The 11,154-nt window shown below is 33.9% G+C and overlaps 1 long non-coding RNA gene across 2 annotated transcripts; it reads left to right on the top strand.

The window, feature by feature from the left end:
• LOC104732215 lies at positions 9,056-11,146 on the top strand. 2 transcript variants are annotated; one of them, XR_758744.2, is made up of 6 exons: positions 9,056-9,279; positions 9,474-9,579; positions 9,913-10,009; positions 10,079-10,395; positions 10,679-10,737; positions 11,028-11,146. It is a non-coding gene; the product is annotated as an uncharacterized LOC104732215 (long non-coding RNA). The 2 variants fall into 2 exon arrangements; XR_758743.2 differs by having other exon boundaries at positions 10,072-10,395.

Below are 11,154 nucleotides of genomic sequence, written 5' to 3'. Positions count from 1 at the left end.
GATTGCTCGATCACTTCGCCTGTAGGAGAAGTGAGGCGGACCCCAATTCCTGCCCCCGATTTGGAAGAAGCACCATCAACATACAACGTCCATGGAGCCTCGACGTTGTCGCTAGCCGAAGAGGCTAGTGGGAGTTCGATCAAGAAATCAGCCAGCACTTGTGACTTCGCACAGGTTCGAGTCCGGAACTCGATGTCATATTCGCTCAACTCGACAGACCATTTAGCTAGCCGTCCGGATTGGCTCGGACTATGTAATACCGTCAGAAGATCGGAGGACACCAGGCTGAACCGGAGTATGGCCATCGCCAGTCAGCGGTGGCTCTGTTTGTGTGTTGGTTTGGGGCAGGAACGAATCTCCCGGAGTGACATTTGTTGCTGCCACTTGCGAGGTGGAAGGTGGAGTCACACCGGAGAAATCCAAAGCACGTCGACGCGGGTTTTGGTCGGAGGACAGGAGGTCGACCCGGTCGGCGTACGCGCGGTGGGAGGCCGAGAGATCGGCTACGGACGTCGTGATTTCCTCCAGACGAGTGGAAATCTGGCCCTCCAAGCTGTCGAAACGTTCAGTAAGAGCGGCGGAGGCGGCTTGCTGACGCTCGGACTTCTCGGACAAGTCCTGCAGGAGCTTCTGGATCACCTCCAAGGATGCCTGATTGGGAGAGCCGGTTGCCATAGCGGTGGTTGTGTGGAGTGTACTTGTGTATGAAGTCGGAACTAACGAGAGTCAGGCGATAACTCCCCTCCTTCTAGCGCCAAATGTGAGAACTGAAAACGAGCTTCTCCTTCCGAAGTGATTTAACTGTGGAGGAGCTTATCGCCGTTAAGTGATTCCGAACTGATTTGAGAGAGTTTTGGAGTATTTGATTTTGTATTGCTTTTTCGGGAAAAAGGGTTCGATCCCTTACAAGTGACACCCCCCTTACATATTTATACCGACCAATTAATTACCCAATTAATGTACAATTAATAAGACACGATTTGCGCAGACTAATTAATCCTCTTGAATGCAGGAATCTTTGACCGGGTCCGAGCTGCGAGCTGACCAGCATGAAGCGTCTCCGCGCTCTCTTTCTTTCTCCGGGCCTGATGGGCCGATCGGTAACATGCTTTCGGCCCATTAGACAAGCCCGGCCTAGGCCCTCTTGCCTATTACCCGAGATGGCAGATCGTGGGTACAACAGTCAGGTAGACAGTGACCATTGTATATTTCAAAATCTCTACCACATTTCGAAATTGTTGGATATACAAACAGTGAGAGATAAGTATGTTGTTGTTGTTTTGAGACACATCAATTGTGGCTGTCAAATCTTAGAAATTTTCTTTTTTACTTCAATTCTTAGGCAGTGAATGGCGACGGTGAAAAAGCGGTTTTGGATTCCTTTTGGTCAAATACGTACTATAGTCACCAATCATGTTTTTTGAGATAAATAAGCGTTTTTTTAAAAGAGAAAAACAAAAATAATTTGCGGTTTTGGTCCAGCAGATTATAAGGTGAACCGCCTTTTAAACAATCCACAGCCTTTACCCAGCGGTTTTTGAAACCACATCAACTAATACAGTTTTTTATTTCTTTTTCAATCTTTAAATAATATATATCAAATAAAAAATAAAATAAAAAGTCATTTTTTTTATCTTTCTTCTTTAGTATTCGTACTTCTCACTCTCTCACTAATATGTAACATTTTTTAAACACTATTATATAACACTTGATTTATATTAACACAAAGAATACATATGTTAAAAAATAGATTTTATATTAATATGATTAATATATATGATTATAAATTCAGCTTCTATATTAACAAATAATTTTATAACAGGTGGTTTAAATTTCAATAACATAGTGAATGTTAGTAATGATAAAGTAAATAATATTTTTGTTAATGATACTTAATTATCATAGTGATCATTAAAATAAAATGAAATTAAACAAAATTTTATTTTTATACATAAAGTTTACATGATTAGGTAAAATTCATTTTTTTTGTAGTTCATATATAACAGATGAAAATGTTATTTCATTAACAATAATAATCACTTTAAATCAATAATAATCTATTTAAATTTATAATATATATGCTTATATTTTATCTATAATATGTATTTTGTTATTTTGTAGGCATTTAAGGTTTGTATATGTATAAAGATATTAATTTATTTATACCAAACAAATTAAAATATATAATCTTATTAATTATTATTAGAATAATATGAAAACCGCACTGCAAATAATTTTTCACCAATCAAACATTATTTTGTACCGCTTATTTTGAAATAACCGCACTTGTCCCGCAAATACATTTGTCCCGCACGTACCGCAGTTGAACCGTACCGCACTAACAATTTTTTTTGTCCCGCACTACTAAATCCGCGATTACCATTCGAACCCTTAGTGGATATTCTCGATGAATACTGTGAATATTCATGAGTTTCCAACTAGTATAATAACATATAGGTATCGACTGGTTCTCCCGCTGCCTCCCGCAAACGCTGCGTTTGCGGGTGGTAGCGGTTGCTAGCGATTGGTGCCAATCACACAAACCGCTTCCAATCGCTCCCAGCCGCTCCCAATCGCTCCCAACCACTGAATTCCAAAAGCTGCTTCCCGCAAGCGTTTGCGGTTGCAGGCGTTTGCGTTTGGAATTTTTTTTTTTTTTGAAAAAACTTGAAACAAATCAATGATAATGAAATATTTTTTATATATATCTTTTACCTAACTATTTTATTCATTAAGGATGGGAGAAAATGAACTACGGATACGATTGAGAATATTAAAAAATAAACAATTGGAAGAAAATAAGATTTCAATTAACAATAACCCGGAAAACTTGATGTAAATTTAATGGCACATCGCACATAAGTTCAAAAAAATCTAAATAAATATAACATTTCATCAGAAATTTAAGAAAATAAGATTATTTGTGAAAAATATAAAAACAAATCACGAGTGACTCTTTTCAACTCTCGCTTGATCATTACTACTGATGCAAATACTGCTCCATAGAACTTATTGAGTGTGTGAGATTTAAGAAAGAAGATCTACGATCTAAAACATATGTTTAGTCATTTATCAAATTACTTGATTAAAGTTTTGGTAAAAAGTCAAATGCATAAAGTAATAAGTATTTCACTATGAAATTTATTTGTTTTTAAAATAATTATTTTAGTATTTTTAATGAATTTTAATTATAAATCAAGTTTAATAAAGTTTTTGATATTTTAAAACATTTATATAATTATATATCACATTTATTTATGTTCCAACCGCTATTGCACCCGCTGGTCAACCAGTCGTAAACCTTCCGCAAACGCATCAATTTTAAACCGCTAAACTAGTCGTTCAAAACGCTTAATAACGCTTGAAACCGCAATCGCCCGCTTCCGCAATCTCCCGCAACTGCAACCGCAACCGCAGCGTTTGAACCAGTCAAGCCCATAGTGTTCTTTCTCTGTTAGATTAAGTTTGTTTTTTTGGGTCCACTCATCCTCGAGTCTAGTCATATTTTCACATGGGAAACAAAACTTATTGATAATGTTATTTGTATACAATGACTTAAAAGGTTTTCTAATATATATTTTGTTAAACTTTCGGTATAGTGTTAAACTATCATAATGGTCAATGAAAAAGCTAGGCAAAAGAAGTCAAGGAGAATAAGAAAATTAAATTATCTATAAGTAAAGTAAGTAAGCTTTAGTTGTACGGATTATAATATGATGCTTTGCGTGTCCACTTCGCAGCGTATGATCAGTATATTAATATCAAATTTGACAATGTGTTTTATTAGTCACCCTTGGAATTGTGTCATCAGGTATACTAGTATAGTGTTTATAAGCTTACATTGTTTTGTTGACTAGGTTATACTTATATATGTATACTATATAGATTACTGCAACATGTAGACGAAGTGGCTTTTGGTTTTATTTAGTGGCATATGCTTTTTGCTCTTATTCGTCCATTTGTCACACTCGTTGTTTACTTGTCGGTTGGACATCCTGTAGTAAGATTTTATTTATGTATACCCGCGAGGTGTTAGAAAAGATTCAGACAAAACAGAAAACAAAAAGAGAACCCAAATTTTCATTACTACCGATATTTGTTGTGACATTTTTTACCTCATTGGCTAAAAACACACACTTTTCGCCTCTTTTCTTTTGAATTTCAACACAACCAATATAATTATAACATTTAATTACACTACTATTTCATTTAAAAAAGAAAAAAGTTATCTTTTTTTTAAGAGGCACAAAATTTGCAAGAATGTTTACCGGTAACACAATTTCATTGAGTTCTTCACACTATATCGCACATACTTTGTCGGTGTGTCAACTAATTTGGTCGCTCACAGTCTCGATTCGCCCGAAATACTCATTATAAGTTTCATTGGCTATTAACTGTCGTCAGTTTTCCACACCATGCAAGATATTTTTACCCTTTATATCTAATTAGATTAGGACCCGTTTGATGTGCGGGTTTATAATTTTTAAAATAAAATAAAATTTATGAAAGAATATAAACTAAATATTTTTAGTAAGTAAATAGATACACCGAGGTGTCCAATGTGATATTTGATGTAAAAGATGCGACTCTACAGTTGAAACTATTAATCATGTTTTTATTTTGAATGTCCTCGTTCGTGTGAAGTTTGGGATTTATCTCTGACACTGGTCTTGTCAGAGGGTTTACCATATGAGTCAGTGTACTCGAATTTGGATTTTGTTTTCTCAAGAGACGCCTCTCAAGAGGGTGATCCTGATCAACTTCTTCAATTACCATGGATTTTATTGGCAATCTGGAAGGCCATTAAAAAAAATCAAGGTTAAGAGATAGAGGCGAATGATATTCAGACTTTGGGCGATAATTTAGCCTGGGAATAGGCGCTCTCTTTTACGGCAGTCATGTCAGCACCATCTTCGTATTCAGATATCTAGGTTTCTTCACCTCGTTGTCAGATTGATGGTTCTTGGAAAGCAACCAATGTGCATTCATGATTGGGCTGGTGGTGTTGCGTTGGTCAGGAGCGAACCTTGTTGTTGGGGGCCAAGTGTCTAAAACAGAGCCCATCACCCTGCATTCGGAGTTAAAAACGTTGTTGTGGGCCATTGAGCGGATACATGTTGAAGGGATCGCTTGTCAATGTTTTGAGACTGATTATGTTGAGTTACTCACTATGGTGCAGTCTTTTGAATATTGGCCGTCCTTCTCCAACTTGCTCGATGAGTTTAACTCGCTGGTGTCTTTCCCACTATTCTCCATCTTTTGGATCCCGCGTGCGTCAAATACGAAGGCGGATTGTCTTGCCCGTGCTTCGTGTTCTCTTATCTCTGAAGTTTCTTTTGTAAATCCTTTCCCTCCGGTTTGGGCAGCTAACCGAGAAATTTCCTTTTAATTGTTTGATTGATAAAAAACAGTAAATAGATTCACTTTTAGTTAAAGAAAATAGATATAGATGAGTTCAAAGTTATTAAAATAAAATTAAATTTAACAAAGAANCAGGAGCGAACCTTGTTGTTGGGGGCCAAGTGTCTAAAACAGAGCCCATCACCCTGCATTCGGAGTTAAAAACGTTGTTGTGGGCCATTGAGCGGATACATGTTGAAGGGATCGCTTGTCAATGTTTTGAGACTGATTATGTTGAGTTACTCACTATGGTGCAGTCTTTTGAATATTGGCCGTCCTTCTCCAACTTGCTCGATGAGTTTAACTCGCTGGTGTCTTTCCCACTATTCTCCATCTTTTGGATCCCGCGTGCGTCAAATACGAAGGCGGATTGTCTTGTCCGTGCTTCGTGTTCTCTTATCTCTGAAGTTTCTTTTGTAAATCATTTCCCTCCGGTTTGGGCAGCTAACCGAGAAATTTCCTTTTAATTGTTTGATTGATAAAAAACAGTAAATAGATTCACTTTTAGTTAAAGAAAATAGATATAGATGAGTTCAAAGTTATTAAAATAAAATTAAATTTAACAAAGAATATATATTTAGTTATTTTCGTAAGTAAAAATAATATATAAAAGTAAAGAGATAAACTTCTAATTATAGAAAATATTTGTTTTTTTTTTTACTATAATACACTAATGTATATCTATTTACAAATCTACTATCTACATCACCACTAAAAGTGTATTTGTACACACAAATATATTTTATTGTTAAAATATACAATAAAATATATTCTTTAGTCTTTACTACTACCAACAAATTGTCTTTATGAACACATTAAAGAATATATTATATGTCACTTTACTCTAACATTTGTGTAATTACAAAAATGCATATGTTAATCTTACATACTCATATCTTATATATTACAATAGCAGTCTTTTTAAATAAATTATTTTGATTGGTGAAAAAATATGAGATAATCTATTTTTTTTTTCAACAATATTTTTCTTTGTGTAAAGGTGAGTATTTACATTTTTTTAGAAACAGTAATTAATTGTATAATTTTCACAATCATTTTTTTCTTATATAAAAAGTAATATTTTTTTTTGTAAAATTAGCAACTTAAAATTAAAATAAGTAAACAATATTATAATTTCAAATTTTATGATATATATATATATATATATATTTTCCTTATAATGATTTTTTCTAAATTTTAAAACTGTTTAAATATTTTAAATAAAATTAGGTTTTCTTTTTTCTATTTTACTTTTATATAAAACCTTTTTATGGTAGGTTTTGAATTTTTACATTTTTATTTTTTATAATTTTAATAAATTTAAAATTGACACGTGTCAACATCTGAATGATACAATTGACACAAGTCACGATCTTGTTAATTAGTAATTTTGACATCAAGCTTTATATAATAAGATCTAGTAATCTCTTTTATTTTTTGAAATTTTTTTGGCGGGAAAATTTTGTTTTTCATTTTATTGATTAAAATATTTTTCATGTAAAGAAAATAGTCAGTAAAAATTAAAAGAGGGCAAAAATAAAAATAGCCAAAAAGAGTATTTTTGAAAATGGATATATTAAAAGGGTATTTTTAACAAAATTTATATTTTATAAGGAGGTGAATGAAGAGGTTCACCCCTAGAAGTGAACCCAATTATTGTTCAATTGTTTAATCCTTTTTTACACCTTAATTATTTAAGTAATCATTTTTTAGTTACTTAAGCCCAGGTCGATGGATCGTTGAAGCCCAATATATGCTTTCTATTAATTTATTATTAACACATTATTTTTTCTAGCAAGGCACGACTCTGAGATTCGCAATTTGTTTTTTTCTCTCTGAATACAACCATGGCTTCCGTTGTCCGATATACAGTAATTTCGATATGTTTGTAAGGAACAAATTCCACTATCCCATAAACTGGTTACGATTAAGAATTATTATAAAATAAGAAATAAATAAATTACCTTACATATATAATAAATTTTTACAGTATATTCAAAAAAATATGTAACCTTTTTCACATCAAAAATATTCTTTTAGTATTCAATTAATAAAACTAAACCAAGAATGTTAAAATTAAAAAAGGAAAATACCAGTACGAGAGCTTAGAAAAGATCGTGTAAGATTTGTATGCGCTATAATATCTTCTAATGACCGTTGTGCGGTTGAGAGAGATCATCAGTTTTGTTGAGTCTCTCTATTATTATATAAAATATATTATAGAACCATGACCATCTGCATTTGTAGTTGCTCATTGAGTTTCTCATAATTAAAATAAATTAATAAGAAAATAATATTATTATTTTAATTAAAAAATGGTAAAATTGACAAGGTTTCTCATATGAGAAATCTTGAGAAACTCATGATATCCTTTCATATAGTGACACATGTCATTATCTTAATTACTATATTTTATTATAGTAAACTAACTCCACAAAAACTTAAAAACTCAAATAAATAGTTTATCTGTTGTTATTTTTTTTATATAAATCATAAAATAAAATTAGCTTTCAAACAAGTTCCATTATGCATAAGTTTATATTATATATGTATAATTTAAAATTAATATTTAGTTGATACAATAAAAATGTTAGTATGAATAAACAAATTATGAGAGTTGAAAAAAAAAATACTATTTGTAAAACTTTTACTAACTATATTAGTATTTATAATTGTATTATTGATAATATAGTATATGGTATAAAATATAACTAATTAATAAAATTAAACATATTTAATATGTTTTAAAATTATTAATTATTTTTAATGATAATTTAAAATAAAATGCAAAATAAGATAACATTAAAAAAGAGTTAATTATTTTTAATTAATAAAGAGTTCTCAAATTTTTTATACAATAAAAAAATCAAATTTATGATGAAAAAACTCAATGCACATGATCTAAGCCTTCTCTAGGTTTTCGCTTCTAGTCGTTATATAGGTTCTCGCTTCGTCATTATATATAGTAGGTTCTCGCTTCTCATCATTACATTAGGATCGAACAACGCAATGACTCCTCGTAATTAAGCGAGATTAAGTTTAGACCTTGTTTATCGGTGGGTTCAACCGCAGTTTCTTAGTTTTTTATGCCAAAAAATAAAGCAAAACAAAAGAAAAAATGTAAGGGGAATTGTTATATAGTATCTCTATTTGTGTTCTAAGGGACGCTACGTGTCAGCGTGCTATTGGCTGGACAAAAAAATAGAAAACGTGGAAATTTTTTTTTTGCTTTCCATTTCTTTCGTTCTCTCTCTCTCTCTCTCTCTCTCTCTCTCTCTCTCTCTCTCTCTCTCTCTCTCTCTCTCTCTCTCTCTCTCTCTCTCTCTCTCTCTCTCTCTCTCTCTCTCTCTCTCTCTCTCTCTCTCTCTCTCTCTCTCTCTCTCTCTCTCTCTCTCTCTCTCTCTCTCTCTCTCTCTCTCTCTCTCTCTCTCTCTCTCTCTCTCTCTCTCTCTCTCTCTCTCTCTCTCTCTCTCTCTCTCTCTCTCTCTCTCTCTCTCTCTCTCTCTCTCTCTCTCTCTCTCTCTCTCTCTCTCTCTCTCTCTCTCTCTCTCTCTCTCTCTCTCTCTCTCTCTCTCTCTCTCTCTCTCTCTCTCTCTCTCTCTCTCTCTCTCTCTCTCTCTCTCTCTCTCTCTCTCTCTCTCTCTCTCTCTCTCTCTCTCTCTCTCTCTCTCTCTCTCGCGATTGCGAGAAAACAAAGAATTGTTTTTGGAATCGTCTGGGTGTGGAGGAAGAGGAGATTGCTGTCAGCTCTGATTGCATGTAGGAGAGGTGATTCGATTATCATCATCTCCTCATTCCGAGGGTCGTCATGATGAAACCATAACAATTCGGTGGTCACCATCTGCGAATTCAGTGAACCAAATCCACAACAACTTTCAGGTTTGTCTCCATTGATTATTTTCTTAATTCTTGAATCGAGCTTTATACTTTGTTGGTTTCTGTATGTAAATTGGCTCTGTTTTTTTTTTTGATTAGAAACAGAGGGATTTAATAAACTTTTTGAATTTTGAGTATCTCATGAATCTGGATTTGCGTTTGTTGATTACTAAGTTGTTTGGTGTTTTGCTAATCAGATTTTTTCAAGGATTCGTGTGTGAGCTTGCTGAAATCATAAGCACCCAAAGAAGGCAAATCGCTTATGGCAGAGGAAGAAAGGTCCCGTCGTCTCTCTCGTGTCAAGTGAGTCTCTTGATCATCTTTGGTTATAAAGTCTGAATTTTTAAACTTCATGTGTCTTTTTGCAAGAACCCAATTTTCCAATTCTGATTTTGGATTAAACTAGAACAAGATTTTTGTTTGTATTCTGATGCATAGTGTAATGATCATCTGTGTCTTTAGTTCTTTGGCCATGCGCAGTATAAAGTCTTAATTTTGCCACTTCTTATGTCAAGTGAGTATGTTTAGCCTGATTTTGTACTAATGATTGGTGACTGTACAGGTTGGAAAACGGAATTGCTAGGCAAACATGAATGCTAATGAAGTCTTTTTGTTTTTTTTGTTTTTGTTCCACAGTGGTGCAATGATGGGTCTTATGTTACACACTAAAGCAAAAAGTTTAATAGAAATGGAAATGTATTCTGATGCAGTTGAAGTGCTTGCTATGGCAGAGGTTAGTTGCTGGGAATCAGTTTTTTTTGTTCTATCAATAATGTGTACTAATTTTTGTTGCAGTCGACAGGAGAAAGAAGCAGAGAATGAGGGTGATTAGCCCTGGGCGTTCGGATTTTCGGATCGGATCGGATCGGTTTTTTTGGATTTTGGACTTTTCGGATTGACATATATAGAATCCATTTAGAATCCGACTCTGAATCGGATCAGATCGGTTCGGATTCGTTCGGATTCGGATCGGTTTTCAATTTTTTTCTAAAATCCAAACTGAAACCGAATTGGTTATATATATGATTTTGGAAAGTAAAAACAGAAAGTTTGAATAGCTCAGACGGCTAGGGCGTGTGTTTCATTACCTCAATGCCTCCGGTTCGAATCCCCAGCATGGTAATTTAACTCAAAATTTTTTAAAAATATCTATTTATAGTTAATAGGCTTCTACCAAGGCCCGAAAATAATATCATATAAACCTAAATGTATAGAAAATAATAGTATATTTCGGTTTAGCGGATAACCGATCGGATTTTGGTTCGGTTTGGTTTAAAACCGAAATCTGATTAACATTCAATACAGAAACCGATCGGTTTTAACTGATAATCCGAAACCGATTTCAATTGGTTTATTCAGATCGGTTCAGATTGGTTTATTCGGTTTCGGATTATTTGCCCAGGGCTTAGGGTGATGGTTCGAGGAGAGGGCTTTGGTTCCCTGAAAAGTCTCCACGAACAGGTACTCTTCTAGCTACAAAAATGAACCTATCTGTTGGATTTGATTAGAACAATTTTCTCTGTAGCTTCATTGTTTTGCTTATGATTGTTGTTCTGATTTAGCTGCTCAGTTGGAAATCGTTGGCTTGTTACAAAAGTTTTGATATGTTTTTGTTCATTCTTTGTAGTGTACTGGTTTTATTTTGTTGCAGGTTTGACTTGATGTTGTAAGAACGTTAGTTGTCTCTTCTTTTGTGTTAGCTTCTCGTTGGTTCTTGTTCTTAATTATGATTTTTTCTTGTTCTCAAAAAGAGCTCTTGCACTGTTTGTGCGATGGCTTTCACAAGGCATGCATAGAGCAGCAGTACCACCACCTCGACCTCATAGACCTGCTGCGAGAGCTGATAATGATCCCGCAGCTGCTATGCCAATAAATGAA

This window comes from Camelina sativa, chromosome 12 (assembly GCF_000633955.1).
Source record: "Camelina sativa cultivar DH55 chromosome 12, Cs, whole genome shotgun sequence".
NCBI classification, from domain to species: domain Eukaryota; kingdom Viridiplantae; phylum Streptophyta; class Magnoliopsida; order Brassicales; family Brassicaceae; genus Camelina; species Camelina sativa.
This window is presented reverse-complemented; position numbering and strand designations above follow the sequence as displayed.